This window comes from Haemaphysalis longicornis, unplaced genomic scaffold (assembly GCF_048455015.1).
Source record: "Haemaphysalis longicornis isolate Haplotype H1 unplaced genomic scaffold, Haemaphysalis longicornis Haplotype H1 scaffold_8, whole genome shotgun sequence".
Taxonomy (NCBI): Eukaryota; Metazoa; Arthropoda; class Arachnida; order Ixodida; family Ixodidae; genus Haemaphysalis; species Haemaphysalis longicornis.
The window spans coordinates 62,994,840-63,013,124 of NW_027526445.1; the positions used below are offsets into that span (position 1 = coordinate 62,994,840).

At 43.6% G+C, this 18,285-nt stretch overlaps 1 long non-coding RNA gene across 1 annotated transcript in view; it reads left to right on the forward strand.

The window, feature by feature from the left end:
• Positions 1 to 3,632: 3,632 nt before the first annotated feature.
• Positions 3,633 to 18,285, forward strand: part of LOC144149722 (uncharacterized) — a 35,637-nt gene continuing 20,984 nt past the window's right edge. The window contains exons 1-2 of the long non-coding RNA XR_013318351.1: positions 3,633 to 3,732; positions 8,066 to 8,248. This is a non-coding gene — a long non-coding RNA (uncharacterized LOC144149722). The remainder of the gene's footprint in view (positions 3,733 to 8,065; positions 8,249 to 18,285) is intronic.

Sequence of the window (18,285 nt, forward strand, 5' to 3'; positions counted from 1 at the left end):
AAAGCTGAGGGACACCACGTCGAGCACGGTTATTGTCGAATTGAGTAGCATTTTTGTGCGTTATGGAATCCCAGTTTAAGCATGTACTGACAACGGGCCACAGTTCGCGTCTCACGAGTTTGCCATCTTTGCGTCTAGGTACTAGTTCAAGCACGTTACGTCGAGTCCTGGCTTTCCCTAGTCCGAAGGACTTGTGGAAAAAGGTGTTCAGATAGCAAAACGGATCATGAAAAAAAACTCAAGAAGCTCGCGAGCATTTCTGGCTGGGCCTACTCAGCTATCGATCTACGCCACTTGAAGACGGTCGTTCCCCGGGCGAGCTTTTGCAAGGCAGGAGGCTACGAACCCGGCTTCCAGACTTCAGTCAGCAACCCACAAGTTTGGTGCACAGGCATAGACAACTCGATGTCCACAAGAACGCCCCACCAGTACTCAACGAAGGGGAAGTAGTGAGGATACGCGGTAGAGCATGGAATCGCAAGGCACAGGTCGCAGGAATGGCAGCATCGAGATCATATCGCGTGGGTACTGAAGACGACGAAGTGTTTCTTCGGAACCGGAGACACCTGATGCCAACGCGTGAGTCATTTCGACGCAACGACCTTGACAGTAATGAGCCGGAAAGCGAGAATGATCAGCCAGAAACAACGTCACCAGCTGTGACACATACACACCCGACTGAACTTTCAGCACCGCTCCCAAGAAGGTCTAAGCGGGTGACTCGACAACCAAGGCGGCTACAGTACAACCAAAACTTCAGTCAAGTCCATCGTGTAGGTGTGCTTTAGAAACTATTGAACAGATGCAGATGTATCGTACAGACTACGCATGTGTCGCACGTATCTGCTTGCCATGACTGAGTTAAGATTATGGCAACACGTGCCCGTTAATGCCGACGACTATATATATACTCTGTGTGTTCCTTGAATAAACGTTCTTTTCGTTCCTTGCTTCTGTCCCAACGATAAACTGAAGTTTATATTTTTCAGCCTCGGTGTCTTATACCATTCATTTTATGAAAACACACAGAGGTAAGTCTTCGCTGATGTTTTATGTGCCCCATTAGACCGAGCGTTTTAAAATTGTAACTACAGTATCACAACTAAACGAGTTACTTACAGAGCTCAGAACGAGATGAATTGGTTCGAATTGAAGGCGAGTTTATTGTTGGGATACCACACCAGGCGGCCTGCCCAAGAAGTGAGTGTATGAGCGAAGCGAGCCTCTGTTTGAAAGGCTCGGGTGTTCGCACATAACAATTGAATACTTCATCCTGAAAGGGCTCCCGCAAAAGAAAAGTGCTCGCGGATTTTCGAACAAGCACTGCGTCTCAATCCAGCCTGGTTGACGACTGCCGGCAGGTGGTATTGGGGGACAAAGAGTGGAAATTTGGCGTGCATTTGTGGATGCCAATCCAAAAGGTGCAGGACAAGCAGCGCGGAGGTGTCCTCTAATTATACTTGTTCAGAGTGGGTTCTGTGGGTTTATTTGTGTGTGAAGATGATCTATTTAACGGAAATACTTACCCTTTGAAAATATTCAACACTAAAAGTTTTCTGGATATTTTATTCCTCTCAATATTTTACATTTTATTTACTGACTCACAATTTTTCTCTTGCGCAAGCACGAACCGTTGAAAACCGTTACAAACCAATATTTATTTTTTATTTCGGAGCTGAACTGGAAAGGAACGTTTAGCGATAAAACAAAACAGAAACCGAAACGAAAAACACTTTATTCCGACAAATTGCATTTTCTTGTCTTTTTCATTCACTGTTGCCTGCAAGGAAAGTGTAAATATAGCCACGCAATGTCAGGTAGGGGTACTTTGTCATAAATGGGGGGTTTCCTACCACGGTTTTTTAATGTGATTGTTGTTTGCTCTGTTAGCATGTTGACGTTGCGAAGTTGTACATATAGATGTCATTGAGGATGGACAACAGTTACAGTAAACAGCACTGACCCAGAAACAGTAATTGTTGGTTAAAACACTGGTCAGAATAAACATCAGTACAATATCAATGATTCACTTGTTGAAAAGCACACAAGACTTGGCTCTAGGGCAAAAACAATGTTCAAAGTGTCAGGCGGCGCGCAACCCTTGAGAATAGTTTCATTTCCTTTAGTTTGTATGGAAACACAAAAACACTGTCCTGAAAAGTTCACATATTTTTAGAGACGCACGATTTCAGGATTTTGGTGTAGTATCTGCAGCCTTGAGGGAAGCCAACGTTATACGTTATCTGTGGCAACATGGAAACTCGATGCTAGCAAATCGGGCTTGGTAGTGGGTATCGCAACACTCCTTGACTTATTTTATATACCGCAGGGCATTCAATTGGGTGATGAAAATGTAGTCCGTTTCGAAAAAAGTTGCCTGTAAAGCCTGCGATCTACCCGTGTGCGCTGTACCACCGAAAACATAGTATTGTGTACCTGCTCAGTGCAAGTGTAGCGATTTTGTTGAAATTCTCAGCAGGGAACCGATGTCGTTGCTGCTATACTGTCCGAGGATATTGCTTTGCAACGAAAGCTGTACTTGTGTATTTGCAGAGTTGTGAGTCTTGCAAGTACACCTCACGCCGAATTCAATTACACCTAGACCTTGAACTATGCCTTATGATAAACAAAACTCTGTGTGCAAAGCCGGCATTCTAAAAAGTTACATCTACGTCTGACGTTGCAAATTGAAGGTGGTTCTAAAAAGAGGAAGAAAGATACGAGCAAAATGTAGAAAACCTAACATGGGGTGAGGTAAAGAAAAGACGGCGGAAAATGAAATAACCCTTCAGAAGAAATTTTCGCTTCTGAACGAATAGTACCAGGATAATCTAGAGAGGCTAAATGATGAGCTCACAACGGCAGTTACAGAATTATAAGAAGCCGTTGAAGAAGAAACAAGCTGATAACAAACCTAAAACTGCAAATTTGAGAGCAAATCTCGAATAGGGGCGCTTTGGTGAGGAGAGTTTGATGTCAATGGGAGATTCCTTCAACCCAGAGTTGTCCCGCAACGACTGATGATGATGGTAATAATGATGATGCGTTGAACTATTGTTAAATAAAGAAAGATGGGTTTATCGAAAAGGATATATTGCGAAAGAAGAGTACGATGCAGTCTTTTAGTTTCTCTTAATTTTGATGGTTCCGACAATAAATGTTCGTGTCACGAACAAATGCCCATGTGACGTAAGGGACGAGAAATCCTTTGGATTTATTTATTTCTATAGTTTGTTTCGCCCGCATAACTAAACCTAACTTACGCCAGAAAATGTAGATGGGCGCCAACACGTGTTAGTTATAAACAGAAAACATTAGACTAGAAGTTTTTCGACAGAAAAAAGCGACAAAAAGACAATTCCACTCAAAACCTTTATTTATTTGCAAATATATATCAAGTTATTTTGAGATTTTTATACGTGTCGAGTGTTGTCGCAGGTAGCTTCTTTTAATACAATTGGGTAGACGTAAACGTTATAGAGGTCGGAGGCGGTCACGGAAAGGGTAGACAAGTGTGTAGCGACCATTAAACCCGACTGTTCAAGATCAAAATAAATTTTTAAAAGACGTCCAAGTTTGTGTGAAAAAAGTATGTATAAATACCCTCGCTAACACATGAAAAGCCAGTCACGGAGGCACGTCCGGAAGTTTCAGCCATGCATTTAACTCTGATCACTCTGCTTTTTTATTGCTGTGGAGCTCAGGGCACCATTCTTGGGAGCCGTTACAAAGGTACGGAGATTTTAAATATTCCTAATGTAATACTGTATATTTAACGTGCCTCATTAAGTACAAATAATTACGTATCCCCACTTAAACAAAATACTGTTTTTATTATCACTGCACGGTTACATCACGTGTGTTTGACCGAGAAATTACCACTGGTTGTGTACGACACCAGTGGTGATACCTTTAAATGAGGAGGTGTTTTCGCTGTTCAGTATTTTTTTGCACGCGCAATATTTGAGAATAATAGCAATGAAACTATGCAATGTATAGGGAAGTTGGAAAAATACATTTACGGGAACCTCTAGTAGATGGTTTCTCTTCTCTTACAAACTGGATGATATATATATAGAAGCACGCTCTTAAATTCTTCGCTTACCATGGTTCTCAACTCCTGCAGAATACTAAAAAACACGTGTGTGAAGTCTAATGTTAGTTGTCTAATGCTGTGTCTAATGTGAAGTCTAATGCTGAGCCTAATGTTAGTGGTCCAATATTTAAATCCAGGTTAATTGCAACACAGGAGCGCACCTATTCTGTAAGTTCTGCGGCATGTTTAAAAAGGCCGTAATCCGGGATCTAACGTAAAAACATTTGCTGTAGTGTGTTTTAAGCATCAGCTTTGACGGGATTGTTATATTCGAATGAACCTAAGCCTTGGCGCGGAAAGTTTTTGTCAGAGCGATAAATGTTTCATTTTCGGAGGCTATAATACCGTTCACATTTGACGGAATCTGCTCGTTTCTCTATTTCCACATACCACGTTTATATGAAACACACATTGTAGGCAGATTTGTTGTAGTCAACAACTGGTTTGTTGTGTTTCTTTGTGCGAGGGCTTCTGGAGGGTGATTCTGGCTTTTGGTTAGTATCGTTTATCTATGCCAGGGCTTCTGTAGCGATATTATGGCGGTTTTGTTTGTGTAGATTGAAGGGTTTCGAGGTCAATTTTGTTCGTCGAAGCACGGGCAAAGCACCGGTTACGCACTAAATACGGGCACCGGCGGGGGAGACATACGTGCGCAGGCAGGCTTCGGGTGTAGCTTGTGATATGACCGTAGTGTTGGTGGAAAATTTTGACGTTGACACCTCAGTGTCTCATGCGACCTCATCACTGTTGCCAGCATCCGGCAGTTTCAGTTTGTATAAACGCGGATGAGAACTGCACTGCAGGTTTTTTTTTCCGGGGTGAAACTCTCGTCTTTCCAACTTTCCATGAGGTAATCAGTTTGAGAATATGCTTCTTGGTGAATTACAAACAAACGTACTATTTATCTAACAACCGTTAGACACCGCCCCCTAACGCTGGCCTTTAATAAGAAGAAAGACCGCAAAATGTTACAACTCTCCGTTTTCTAACGTAACATTCTCCATACCGAAAAATATATAGATAGCGAGAAACTCATACAAAAAGCAATCCTGGAGAAAAGGCTCTCATTGTTTAACCAAAGGAATATATTTTTGGCATGATAGCACTTCTTTTTATTTTATCATACACCCTTCTGCACCTTTCAAGCCCAAAATTAGAATAAAGAGCGGAACTTGATTAGAGTGTTTACATCGCAAATTCTGGATAAAAACATTGTGGATCTTATGTGCTCTTTTTTTTGTGCGTTTGCTTTAGGCGCAAATTGAACTTTCATAAATTGTGCCTCCGCACGGAGAACCTTGAGTAATCTCGGTGACGGTGAGTGGCGACACCGCGTACCACGTGCCCCCATACTTAAGCTGTCACCTACCGTGGCCAGAAGTTAAAAGGTGAAGGGTTAGAGGCCGTGAACGGTGGCCGCCGGAGCCCAGGTAAGGCTCCGGCCGATGGGTTCCCTGTCTGTCTATCAGGCTGGGAGCTCGGGGGCCACTTGACCATCAAGGTAACGTCAAAACAGAAAGTACACTCTTAGGCAAGAAGGACTAACAGTTCGTCCTTTGGGGGACTAACAGCCTCTGCCACAATGATTAGTCCCTCTGGGGACTAACTGCGAGGGGACGAACGGTTAGTCCCCCACCCCGAATGGTCTGTTCCGATACCCCCAAGAGACGAACTGCTGAGAGTGCAGAAAAAAGAAAAAAGCACCGGCAGGGATCGAACCCCCCACGCCCGGAAATATACACAAGGAACCCGCCGCGGTATCCGATGGGCCACGCCGCCCCGTAGTAGCTGCGGTGTGTACAGCGTGCAGTTCTGTGCATAACGCAACAGATCCGTTGCAACTGGTGCCCGAATTTCTATCCGTGCAAGCGAACGTGACCGCATTTTGCGCCTCGCGCTTAGCGCTTTGCTAGGTTTCGGGACCATTGCTCAGTTCGATTGGAAGTAGAGCCTCACAACCATTGTTTTTTCTCGTAAATAACAATCAAATCGTCGTCGCCTAGTTGACATAGGTAGCTGGGTGATCAAACGACTCATGTGTTTCCGCACAAATTAGCGCACGCTAAGTGTTTTCTTAGTGTTCGATGCATATGTTAAGTACTGTAGGTATCGGGTGAGAAAGCGGTCGCCTGTGTGATTGTCAGAATAGGTAAACGGACCATATTTTCCTGCATCGGCGAAACCAAATTCGGTGTTCCTTAGCCTGAATTCTTCGAGTTCGCGTCGCTAGACGATTGCGACTGGGAAATGCAACCGGGTTTTACAGCAGTTGCCGCATTGTCATGGCTTTGGTGCACAAGGCAATTATGTACCGAGTGCCAAAGATTACTTCGAGACACTTACTTGTAGCGAGCATTTTTATTTTGCAGTTTTCATCAGAACCTACTGCGTTTTTTCTCGTCTGTTAAACATCTACATATTCATTACGCTTAGGAATCAGCGTTCGCTATTGTCAATAATTTTTGTGACTGTTGACGCGCTTGAAATCTTTCATTGGACGCTACTGCCTCGCATGAATCGTATGAAACACAGCGTATCAACATAACCTCACTGAGAAGCGTCTGGCAATCTCGCTTCGCTGCTCCTTGCCATTACCCGCCGCTCTACTAACCCTTGGCGATCTTCTTATAATTAACACCAATATTTTCTCCCGTGGCACCATCTAAAGCACCCACTGACTGCAATGGCCTGTGTTTTGGAAATGTAAAACTGTTCGCAGACATATACGCAAAAGGGCAACGATGACGCCATTAGGGGATTAACTACGCAGTAAAGAGACTAACTGCATGCGTTTCGTCTTCGTGTTACTCCTTATAGATCGGCGGGGACGAACAGTTATCCGCATTTATGCACACGGCACGTTCTTTGCTGCAGATACTCCCCTTGAAGATGAACGGTCGCCCGCGAAGACTAACGGCTGTATTTTATTCCCTATTTTCGTCCTTTTTCCTAAGAGTGTACCTCAGTTTCCTGCTTTACACTATGTCGCATGATAATTTCGAAACCCTCTCTTCCAAATGATCGGGCCCGAAAAGGGGTGCGCCCGATGTAATATTAAAACTCTGTCCAACATGAAATTTAACAGCCCGGACAACTTTCCTCGATTCTTCGTGATACAATCCATGTTTCTTCCTTGCGGCTTACTGCAGCGAAATATTTCCCGGTGTGACGTTGCTGTAAATTCGAGGCGTTGCAAAGGGGCCTCCTTGGTTATTATGTAGTCGATAGAGTACAAGAACAACCCTCTTGTACAAGTCACTTGCTAAGTGCTAGGGCCACTTATTACCAGCCAACGCTGTCCGTTTAGAATACAGAGATTTTTATTAAAAAATGGACTATACTGGTGAGGCCCGACGTTAAAAATGTTGTTTTCTTCAGGCGCAGCGCCGCTATAAGTCAGCCCAGGAAATCTGCTCTCCACAACATTTCACACTCATATCATTAGTTGCCAATTATTCTTTTTGTAGCATCACGCCCTACTGATCGATTTTCTTGCACCTCCTGTGTAACATCATCCGCCCGCCCAGGTGACTGTATATTTTACAACCCTAGATGCTCTTCGATAGTAAATCGCTCCTCCACATTCACTGTACAGTGATGCAAGAAAAATAATCCTTCCGTAACTACCAAATGAACTCACTTTTTTAAAAACGTTTTCGAAATAGAAAATTTCAAAACGTGTCCATGTTCACTAATACGCATTATTACGCTTTGAGTGATCAATGAGTACTGATGTTATGCAATTCATCATAAAATCAATGGAGGCCTAAATACTACAAGCCTTCGTTTTTACAGCCTAAATACTACAAGCCTCCCAGTGATGTAAGCAGGTATAATAACGAGGCAGATATTCAAATGTGTACTGCCAACAGTATTGCATTTACATCTTCATTATTTTCGCCTACATTAGCTGTGCTCTGTTTTTCATATTGTGAATATTGCCTTATGCATCACTTTTTTATTTATCAGCCACCAAAGCTATCTGCAACCTGGATATTAGACCTGCCACCGGCACCTGTTCAAAATCTCTAGTCGCACGGCTGTACGGATATAACAGTACCACCAAACAGTGTGTGGAGTATCCTTACTCAACATGCATGGGAAAAGCAAACGTCTTTCCAACGAGGGAGTTATGCCTACAAACGTGCAATGGCAAGTATATATCCTTTAGATATTATCAGAAATAAATTATATTTCAACAATTGTAGGTAATTAGTTTCCGTATTTTGAAATTAGGTTTCAAAGTTATAGTTGAAACAACCCATGTCCTTTTTAAAGGTAGAAGCGCTTTTCTGCGCCGTTTATGTTTATTTCAGACCCAACTCGTGCAATTCTTTTATTTCGCCTCCCAGTGTTCAAGGGCTTCATAATAATGGCGGGTAAAATGATTTCGCTCACAGTCCATCGTAACAATTTTTAAAATTAAAATTTCACTCCGAAAATTTATTTAGGTCTGGCTTCGTTAACTTCTTCCACTCGTGGGCTTTGTTTTTACGCTTCTGTACTGCTGCGCTATAACCCCGCGGGTGGCCACTGTCACTACTGGGATATACGCACTGTCCGCACCGTAGTTTCACGGCTTTTCACGCCCATGCTGCATTGTGACTGTGCTTCACTTTTCCTGCCTTTGTAACCCACCTCATAATACCTAGAAGAAATATGGCCCTATAAAACGAAATTGACTTTTTCTTTTTTTTAATTGACACTATTACGCTTTACATTTTGTTTCAAAACACTACTATGTGCAGTAAGATATAGAAAAGATGGTATTCTTTATACGTTTCTCATAACAAAGATCACGTCGTAAACAGACGCCTGAAATATGACCCTTTTGCAATCGAGTTGATATATCGGATAATATATACAGTCACGTTCCGGTATAACGAATGACGCAGGGAAGCTTAAAATTATTAGTTATTTCGATCTATTGTTGTGACGAACGAGTGCCTAGAGACATACATTTGAGGTATACGCATGTGCAGACAAGCAAACACTCAAATCAAAACGTTGCAGTCACTTGAAAGGAGCGTCATTTGCAGAAACCAGTTTTTTTTTTCTGGCGAGTGAAGCACGCACGACGGATTTCATTTACCGGAATAACTCACAGGGTGCATTTTTCCAACAAGCGCTGAAAGTGTGGGCTTGGTTTATGTACCGCAAAACATCATTTTTTGACAGTTTCTGATTTTCTGTGCTCTGTGACCAAACGACCTCTTTGTCCAGGTCGGGTAGATGACCGCTGTAGATTCTTCGTGGCTGTGTCGCAAGGTGCGTGAATCGTTTTGTCTTGCACAAATCTGACTGAAAAATCGCTCACAACAAAGAAATACCTGCCCGCAGATGTGTATAGCGTGAGAAAACCGAACGACCCACCGGTCACCGAGTGACAGAACAAGCAACGAAATAGAAAAGGAGTAAATGGGGCTAGGGTGGCTAGGGAACTGCACAATAAACTCCAGCTTTGTTGCTCGACCAGCCCTTCAACTGAACATGGTGATTACGATAGCTACTCCAGTCGGAGAAACGGCGGTTTCTGTTCTACGCGAGAGTAGCGGCATTGTTACTGTAGCCCAATTCGTAATACTGAAGTTCCTCGACTGTAAAGGAGGAAATCTATACGCGAGTTATTCTCAAATATGCGCTAGAATAGAATTCGCATTCCTGACACATTCGCGCCCTAACAACACAGGCCATCAGTCGGTGATCTTGAGAAAAATCGTAAATGCGAGAAATTCGTTAATCTGGGGATCGTAGTAACGAGATTTGACGGTATTGTATTCCCAGCCATTGGTGTACTTCTCTTAATACTTTCCCGAATGAAAGGCTCTCTATACAACTTATTATCTTGGTGTGTTTATTTTTGAATTTTGTTAATATTTTCTCTCGAAATAAAAACCTTTTTACAAAGTGTCTCAAGGTAAAAGTGCAGTCATAGTTGAATTTTTCATCATGCCGTGTGAACAAGCGCATCAGCCACCACTTTTTCTCAAATTTAAAATGTCATCTTTTATGCTGTCCAAGTGTACATGATCGCAACATTGCTATCTTTATATATAAAAAATCGATTATAATGCAGGAAGTTAACGCATTTTAATTTAGCACGGGTACCTATTGTCCACGTGTTCGTGTGGTTTTTTTGGCTGTTTTCGGGAACATCGAAATGTACTACTCCGGAAATTGCCGCTTGGACTTCTTATCGCATGGAATTGGTTTTGAGTAAAATATCGTGTTCGATCTCGCTTAATATACTCGTATGATGTTAGGTATCAACTTTCTAATAAACATTCTATTCGTGTTCGTTAGCATCAATAATAAATATTGGGCTCCCTTTTTATCCTCGCCTCGCTTGCCATAAAAGGGGCCTGTGGGATTCTTTAGCCACTGAGCAGGAGAGAGGCCTTCAGACCAGGGAGAGAGCGACTAAGCGGTCGGAAGGTCTAATGGTGACTTTAAAGAAGACGTAGCGCGAGCGCACGCCGATCGTGCAATGCCGACAGGCGTCGATGATGGTGATGTCGTCGGTGCAACGCTGATGATGATAGATTCTACAGGGCCCTTACCGTCGTCTCAGGGTCTTACCGTCGTCTCTAATATCAGGTCAGAAGGCTATGTAGGGCCCCAGTTATTTCATGCAGAATTTAGCGAACACTTGTGTAGCCCCCTTGACAATACCAGTGGTTTCTGCTTATCAGATCATGTATTTTTTTCTACAACAATCCTTTTATAGTCGGCTTGCACGTAGAGAACGCGCCTAAAAGTTCAATTCTTATATGTTTCAGTTTGAGGCATCGGTCACACGAACCTGATTATTGAAGTCCGAAACAACTCCTTGCTGCGTTTGCGTCACTGGCAGTAACAAGAGTTCCAGTGACGTTTGGAGATGTGGGACGGGGGAATAGTAGTAGTTTGCCTTGAGTTTTTTTCACTATTGATGCTCTGCCGAGGTGTCTAGAAAACAGAACACTGTGCCATGCGATGAAGGTCACGTCACGCAAGTATGTAGCTGATGACATAGGGATATTTTTTTCGTAATCGTGTGTCAAGGTTCATACTTTCTGAACGGAAGTGTTAAGGCTAAAAACAGGCGCGTTTTCCACGAGGGCCATTGAAGCGAAGTCGCTACGTAATTTAACTTGCGGTGATATTACGCCCAAATCGGTGTAGTTGCGCGGCTTTGCAGTTATGTAGCTACCTGTGGCTATTCAGAAAAACGCGCACATTTCATCGAAGCCATGTGGAGAAGGGCATAGGAGAGCAGGCTAAAGGCTTGCAGCTATACACCTTAAAACACTTGGGAAGTCATTGTATAAAAAAAAACATGAACCACCAAACTAACAGATATAAAAAAATTAGGTACCGTGATCCGTTTGTGTCTCTAAGACGGGATTTGTGATAAATGTCTATTTTTAACATCAAAAGCATAATTGGGTCCTCTGAAGTACGAAGGCATACCTGTAACCGCAAATGACTTGCACTACCCTAGTACATTCTTTGCGTCCCAACCTCCTCATTGTTTTCTCCATCGGGTTAGGTGCCTTACCTTTCTTCTCGGCCCTGTATACCTCCCTGTATACCTATTGTTTTCCGGGTGGTCAGACATGAATTATTTTGTCTTACTCCATGGCGGAAATTATATGTTACTAGACTTTCTTCCGTGATCCTGGAAGCTTCTTGGGTCAGTCCTGAAGGGACGCGTTTTTATTATTCCATCCGTGCTCCCTTGAGCCGGCCTAATTGTGTTTTGCAGTTGTTTATTGAGGCGCCAGCTTTCCGCTTTGTATGTCATTACCGTGCGGATGCAATGGTGCTATATTCTTTCCAGAGATACAGGTAGCTTACTTTTCTTTAATGTTGAGTGCTTGCCGAGTTAGCTCCTGCCCATAATTATTATGCGCCGGTTTCTCTTTCGTAATGGCGGTCAGCGCCCACAACATTCCCGAGGTACTTATATTTTACTGTTCCCGCGTTGCACTTTTTAAGCTGAAGAGGGGCATGCTAGTAGTTTAATAATATTGACTTTCGATTCAATAATAAGTGTTTTAAGCACCACGGCCAAGCTTTCTAATTGTAGTTCTTCGAGAATTTCTCGCAGATCTTCTGCCCGCTCGCTAAGAGTGTGTAGTCTCCAAACCTAATATCTCTTACATATTCTCTGTTTCTTTGTAATCCTCTTTTTTGCCTCCTACAGATATGCTGTGAAGAGTTTTGACGATATGTAATCTGTGTTTCGTATGCCCTTGGTATCGTAGAATTGTCGCATTGTTGGTGAAGGAATATTCTATCCGTAAACACTTGTTAGGGGTCGTATAGAAGTCTTATAGATAGAGGGGACGTGTAGAAGGGGTCGTATAGAAGCGGAGCAGCGATGGCGTAGAGGTAGAACACCCGCCTCGCGTGCAGAAGGACCGTGGTTCGAATACCGGTGCCGGACAATTCCCACCGGATTTAAAAAAAAATCCGCGTATTATTCGAATTGCACAAAGGGGCTTGAGGTGCGGCCTGACCCCGGCGACCATTGCCGGTAATGCACTCCCTCACCAGAGCAGGATTGGCCACCCTGGTGCAGTAACGGCCGCAACCTCCCATGAATACGCCAATTAGCCCTCGGCCCTCAGTCCCCAGCGGCTGCGAAGCAACTGACCACGGCGGCGGTCAGGCCTGCGACGCAGCAGAGGGTGCTAAGAATCCCTGGATCCGGACAGGCCGCCAATGGAATCTGAACCTGGAAACGTTTAACGCGCGAACCTTATCTAGCGACGCAAGTCTGGAGGTGTTGTTCGAGGAATTAGAGGGCATTAAATGGGATGTAATAGGGCTTAGCGAGGTTAGGAGGGCAGGCGAAGCCGTTACGGTGTTGAAGAATGGGCAGGCACTATGTTACCGTGGTCTAGAGGAAAGAAGAGAACTGGGAGTGGGACTTCTAGTCAATAAAAGCATAGCTGGCAACATAGACGAATACTATAGCATTAACGAAAGGGCAGCAGGTGTCGTAATTAGGCTCAATAAGAGATACAAGCTCAAGGTGGTGCAGGGATTCGCGCCCTCATCCAGCCACGACGACCAAGTAGTGGAACGCTTCTGTGAAGATGTGGAATCGGCAATGGCTAAAGTAAAAACACAGTATACCGTAGTTATGCGGGGCTTCAATGCTAAAGTAGACAAGAATCAGGCTGGGTACAAGACAGTTGGGAACTATGGTCTGCGCTGTAGAAATAGCATGGGGGACCTACTAGTTGAGTTTGCAGAACGGAATAACCTACGCATATTGAATACCTTCTTCTGTAAACGGGAGAGTCGGAAGTGGACCTGGAGGAGCCCGAATGGGGAGCACAAAAATGAAATAGACTTCATATTATGCGACCCTGGCGTCGTGCAGGATGTGGAAGTGCTCGGAAGGGTAAGGTGTAGTGACCACCGTATGGTAAGATCTCGAATTAGGCTAGATTTGAGGAGGGACCGCAACAAGCTAGTACAAAAGAAGCCGATAAATGAGCTAACAGTGAGACGTAGTAGAAGAATTCATGATCGCGCTGCAGAACCTATATTCTGCCCTTAACGAAGAAGCGAGCTTACGACAAAGGAAGCCAGCGACAACCTAACACGCATTATCACGGAGTGTGCAGTAGAGGTCGGGGGCACTATGGCTAAACAGGATACTGGTAAACTTTCCCAGGAGACGAAAGATCTAATCAGGAAATGGCAAACCATGAGGATCTCTACCGCAGCTGACAAAATAGAACTAGCCGAGCTCTCGAAGTTAATCAAAAGGCGTAAGACAGCTGACATACGGAAGTATAATATGGAGAGGATCGAATACGCTGTAAAAAAACGGAAGTAGCTTGAAAGCAGTGAAGAGACGTCTTGGCGTGGGGAAAAATCAGATGCATGCACTTAAGGATAAGCGAGGCAATGTCATCACAAATAGGGATGAAATAGTCACAGTGGCCGAGGAGATTTATAGCGATCTGTACAGTAGCCGGGACATACAGGATAATGCCGAACGAGACAGTAGTTGAGAGGAGATAGACATCCCACCAGTAACGACCGAAGAAGTAAGGAAGGCTTTGAAGGTAATGAAAGGGGCAACGCTCCTGGTGAGAATCAGATTACAGCAGACCTCTTGAAGGATGGCGGAGAAATTGTACTTGAAAAACTTGCAAACCTGTATACGCAATGCCTAATGACCGCAATGGTACCGGAATCTTGGAAGAACGCGAACATCATCCTAATCCAAGGGACAGGCGACATGAAGGACTTGAAAAATTACAGGCCGATCAGCTTACTGTCAGTCTCTACAAGGTATTTACCAAGGTAATCGCTAACCGAATCTCTCCAACCTTAGATTTCATTCAACCTAAAGAACAAGCAGGGTTCCGTAAAGGTTATTCAACAATGGACCATATTCACACGATCAATCAGGTGAAAGAGAAGTGCGCTGAGTATACTGAACTCTTATATATAGCCTTCATAGATTATGAGAACGCATTTGACTCGGTCGAAACCCCAGAAGTCATTCAGGCATTACGGAACCAGGGGGTAAATGTGCTATATGTAAGAATACTAGAGGATATCTGCAATGGGTCTACAGCTGCCATCACGCTCCATAGGGAGAGCAGTAAAATGCCTATAAGGAAGGGTGTCAGAGAAGGAGACACAATCTCTCCAATGTTATTCACAGCATGCTTACAAGAAGTATTCAGAACGTTGGATTGGGAACAGGTGGAGGTAAGGGTAATGAAAAATACCTCAGTAACCTCAGATTTGCTGATGACGTTGCCTTGCTAAGTAACTCGGGGGACGAATTACAATGCATGCTTTCCGCATTGGGCGAACAGAGTAGAACCGTGGGCCTGAAAATTATTATGCAGAAAACTAAAAAAATGATCAACAACCTCAGGACAGCACAGCAGTTTGAGATAGGTGGCGAGGCAGTGGAAGTGGTAAGCGAATATATCTATTTAGGCCAAGTTGTGACCCCAGAGTCCAACCATGCGGCAGAGATAATGAGAAGGATCAGAATGGGGTGGTGTGCATATGGCAGACATTCTCAGATAATGAATAGCAGCCTACCATTGTCGCTGAAGAAGAAAGTGTATGACAGCTGCATCTTACCGGTACTCACCTACGGGGAAGAAACTTGAAGGCTCACTAAGAGTTTTCAACTTAAATTGAGAACAACTCAGCGGGCAATGGAGCGGAAAATGATAGGTGTAACATTAAGGGACAAGAAGAGAGCGGAGTGGGTCAGGGAGCAAACTGGTGTTAAAGACACATTAGTAGAAATTAAGAAGAAGAAATTAACGTGGGCATTGCATGTAATGCGAAGGCAAGATAACCGCTGGTCATTAAGGGTAACAGAGTGGATCCCTAGAGAAAGCAAGCGCTGCAGGGGGCGCCAGAAAGTTAGATGGGCAGATGAGCTCAAGAAGTTTGCGGGGATAAATTGGTCACAGTTGGCACAGGACCGAGGTAATTGGAGAATAATGGGAGAGGCCTTTGCCCTGCAGTGGGCGTAGATAGGCTGGTGATGATGATGATAGAAGTCTTATGAAGATCTTTCCTATTCCGAAAGATTTTAATGCTGTCAGCACAGCGGCGGTGGGTACTTAATCAAACTTCTTTCTATAGCCTATCAATAGCAAATAAACAGGGTTAGTCCGCAATGTCCATTTTTCTATTAGTTGATTTACCGCATGGATGTGATAATTTGTCGGTTATTTTTCCTAAACCCAGCCTACTAGTGCTCCCTTCTAGTCTATGCTCTTACTTATGCAGCAAACTATTATTTTAATGAACGGCTTGTATACAAGTGACAATAGGCTCGCGGCCTGTAATTGATTAGGTCCTTATTGTCATCCTTTTTCTGAATCAGAAATATTATGCTGTTTTTTTTTATGCTATGAAGACATTAGGCGTTTTGAGCCTTCCTAATTTAATGCCGCACTTATTTTCACTACAACACACCCTCTCGCAATTAAAAGACCCACGGCTATGCCGACGTTACCCGCAGCCTTTCCTGTCTTCTTGACATTGAAAGCTTTTATACGCTGTATTTATTACATAGTTAAAATATAGAACATAACGTTTCACGCACAGTTGCGTTCCCTAATCTCACGTAGCTGTCGTAAAGCCTGGTGTAGAATCATTCTTCTAATTTCTTTTTTATTCCAGGCCTAATGTGAGCCTGCTCCCCTCTCAGAGCGTACCTTCTGTCTTTGCAGATGGCTGGATTGTTCCTAGTGGTTTTTAGCTTCCTGCAATTTGCAGAATTTTTCAGACAACTTCCGCTTTTCAGGCACGAATGTCATTGGTTTTATACATCCTAAACAATTGCGACAGATGTGCTGACTCAATTTATTCCCCCGGAATTTGAAGTTGTTTTTTCGTACGCTCCGCAGTTAGTTCTCTCATTTCTGTGCACACTTTCCTGTTTTTTTATTATTTGCTGCTTCTCCCACAGCTGTTTGTGATTCTGTTGGCAATTGTAAGGTGGTCGTTTTGCCTATGTGCAGTAATCTCGCTCTCCTCATTTAAAGCGCCAAGTTTTTCAAATGGTTTCTTTAAAATACTGCGTCGGGCCTCAGATAGACTTCACGATGGCCTTTCTTTTCACAAGTATCCTACATTGTTTTTCGAGATTCCACCCTACTTGCACTTCACCATCCTAAGATCGATGCACGAATTTTTGCTTAGCACCCTTTCGTTTATTAAAATGCCTGATTTGTCATATAAAATGAAGCGAGTTTGCCTTATTAGAATGTTTAAGATATATATATGTTCATTTTCTATTTCATTAGTTTAATTCTACTCTAATAACCTTGGGTTATCCGTCTCCGCGAAGCCAACCCGTGTATTTCTGGGAACGTTGCAAATGCCTAATCCCAAATTTCCCACTGATGGTATTCTCAGCTCTTTCTGACATTATTTTCCATTTTTCTCCAAATACAATTGTGAACTGTGTGTCTTGCTCCTTCGCTGCTGATTTAATGTCATAGTAACTATTGCGTAAGACTTCATTGTTGTACCTACCTTTTGGGGAATAGGCTTGGGCTAGCTTTAACCTGTGTCGTTTGTTGTGCGTTATTACAAATACTCCGCTATTTCATCATTTTTACAGAATTCGTCCGCGTCCCTTGCTATTTTACTGTAATCGAGAATTTCCTCATTCGCTGTTTTTGTTTGGGTTGTCCAGTACCACCGAATATGCATGCTTGTAAGCGCCGTAAAGCTTTCTCCTGTTCTTCTAAAATTGATAATCGCTATATTATCTCACCTTATCTAGGATAGCTTCTTTATTCCTACAGTTTAGCTCCTCTCATTAGAGAGGTCTCACGCGTCGAACGAGAAGAGGTTGAAGTAAGGAAAGAGTCTCTGTTGAATGATGTTACAAAGATACTAAGGTATCTTTACCGACCCAGAGATTCTTACAGTGCTATGCTCTCTCAATGACCTCAACGCCGCAGTGATCCAGTAGGCTACAGCGGCAAAGACTAAAGGGGGCATGTTGCTTTGGTCATCCTTATGTCTTCAATGGGGCCGATTGATTGTAGGGTTTAATGCGCCGACGCAGCGCAGGCGATGAGGCGCGCCGTAGCGGAGGGTTCCGGAATAATTTTGACCACTTGGCGATTCTTTACGTGAACCGAAATCTCGTACACACGGAAGTTTTTGGTTTTCGCCTCCATCAGAAAAGCGGCCGCCGTGGCCAGAAATCGAACCTCGCGACCTCGTGCTCAGGAGTGCAACGCCATAACCACTGAGCCACCCCGGCGGTCCAAAAAATGGGGCTAACCAGCGCTTTGCAATACATTTGCTGCGCATAACAGAAAATAGCAAAAGTGAGCTAGAATCATCACGACAGTTTTTGTTTTCGAAGAACCTAAAGTTCAGTCGTCTATGTAAAGCTGTAGAAAACGGAAATCCAAGCGTACCTGCAAGGCGAGCAAAATGCGTAATATTGTTAATTGTGCACAGCCGTCGTCTTCAAGGTGCTTGTGTACTGTGGTCATTCTTACATGGCCTGTCAGACCGATGCATCAAAGATGCATCAAGTTCAGAGAACACCCAAACAATTTTTGGATGGTCATGAGGGCAGGAAATCCTGACACACACAGAGCACGGTTCAAATGTCAAGCTTCCTTTTATGTGACCACACGTTTGGTCTCTTCAAAGATTCAATTTTAAAGGAG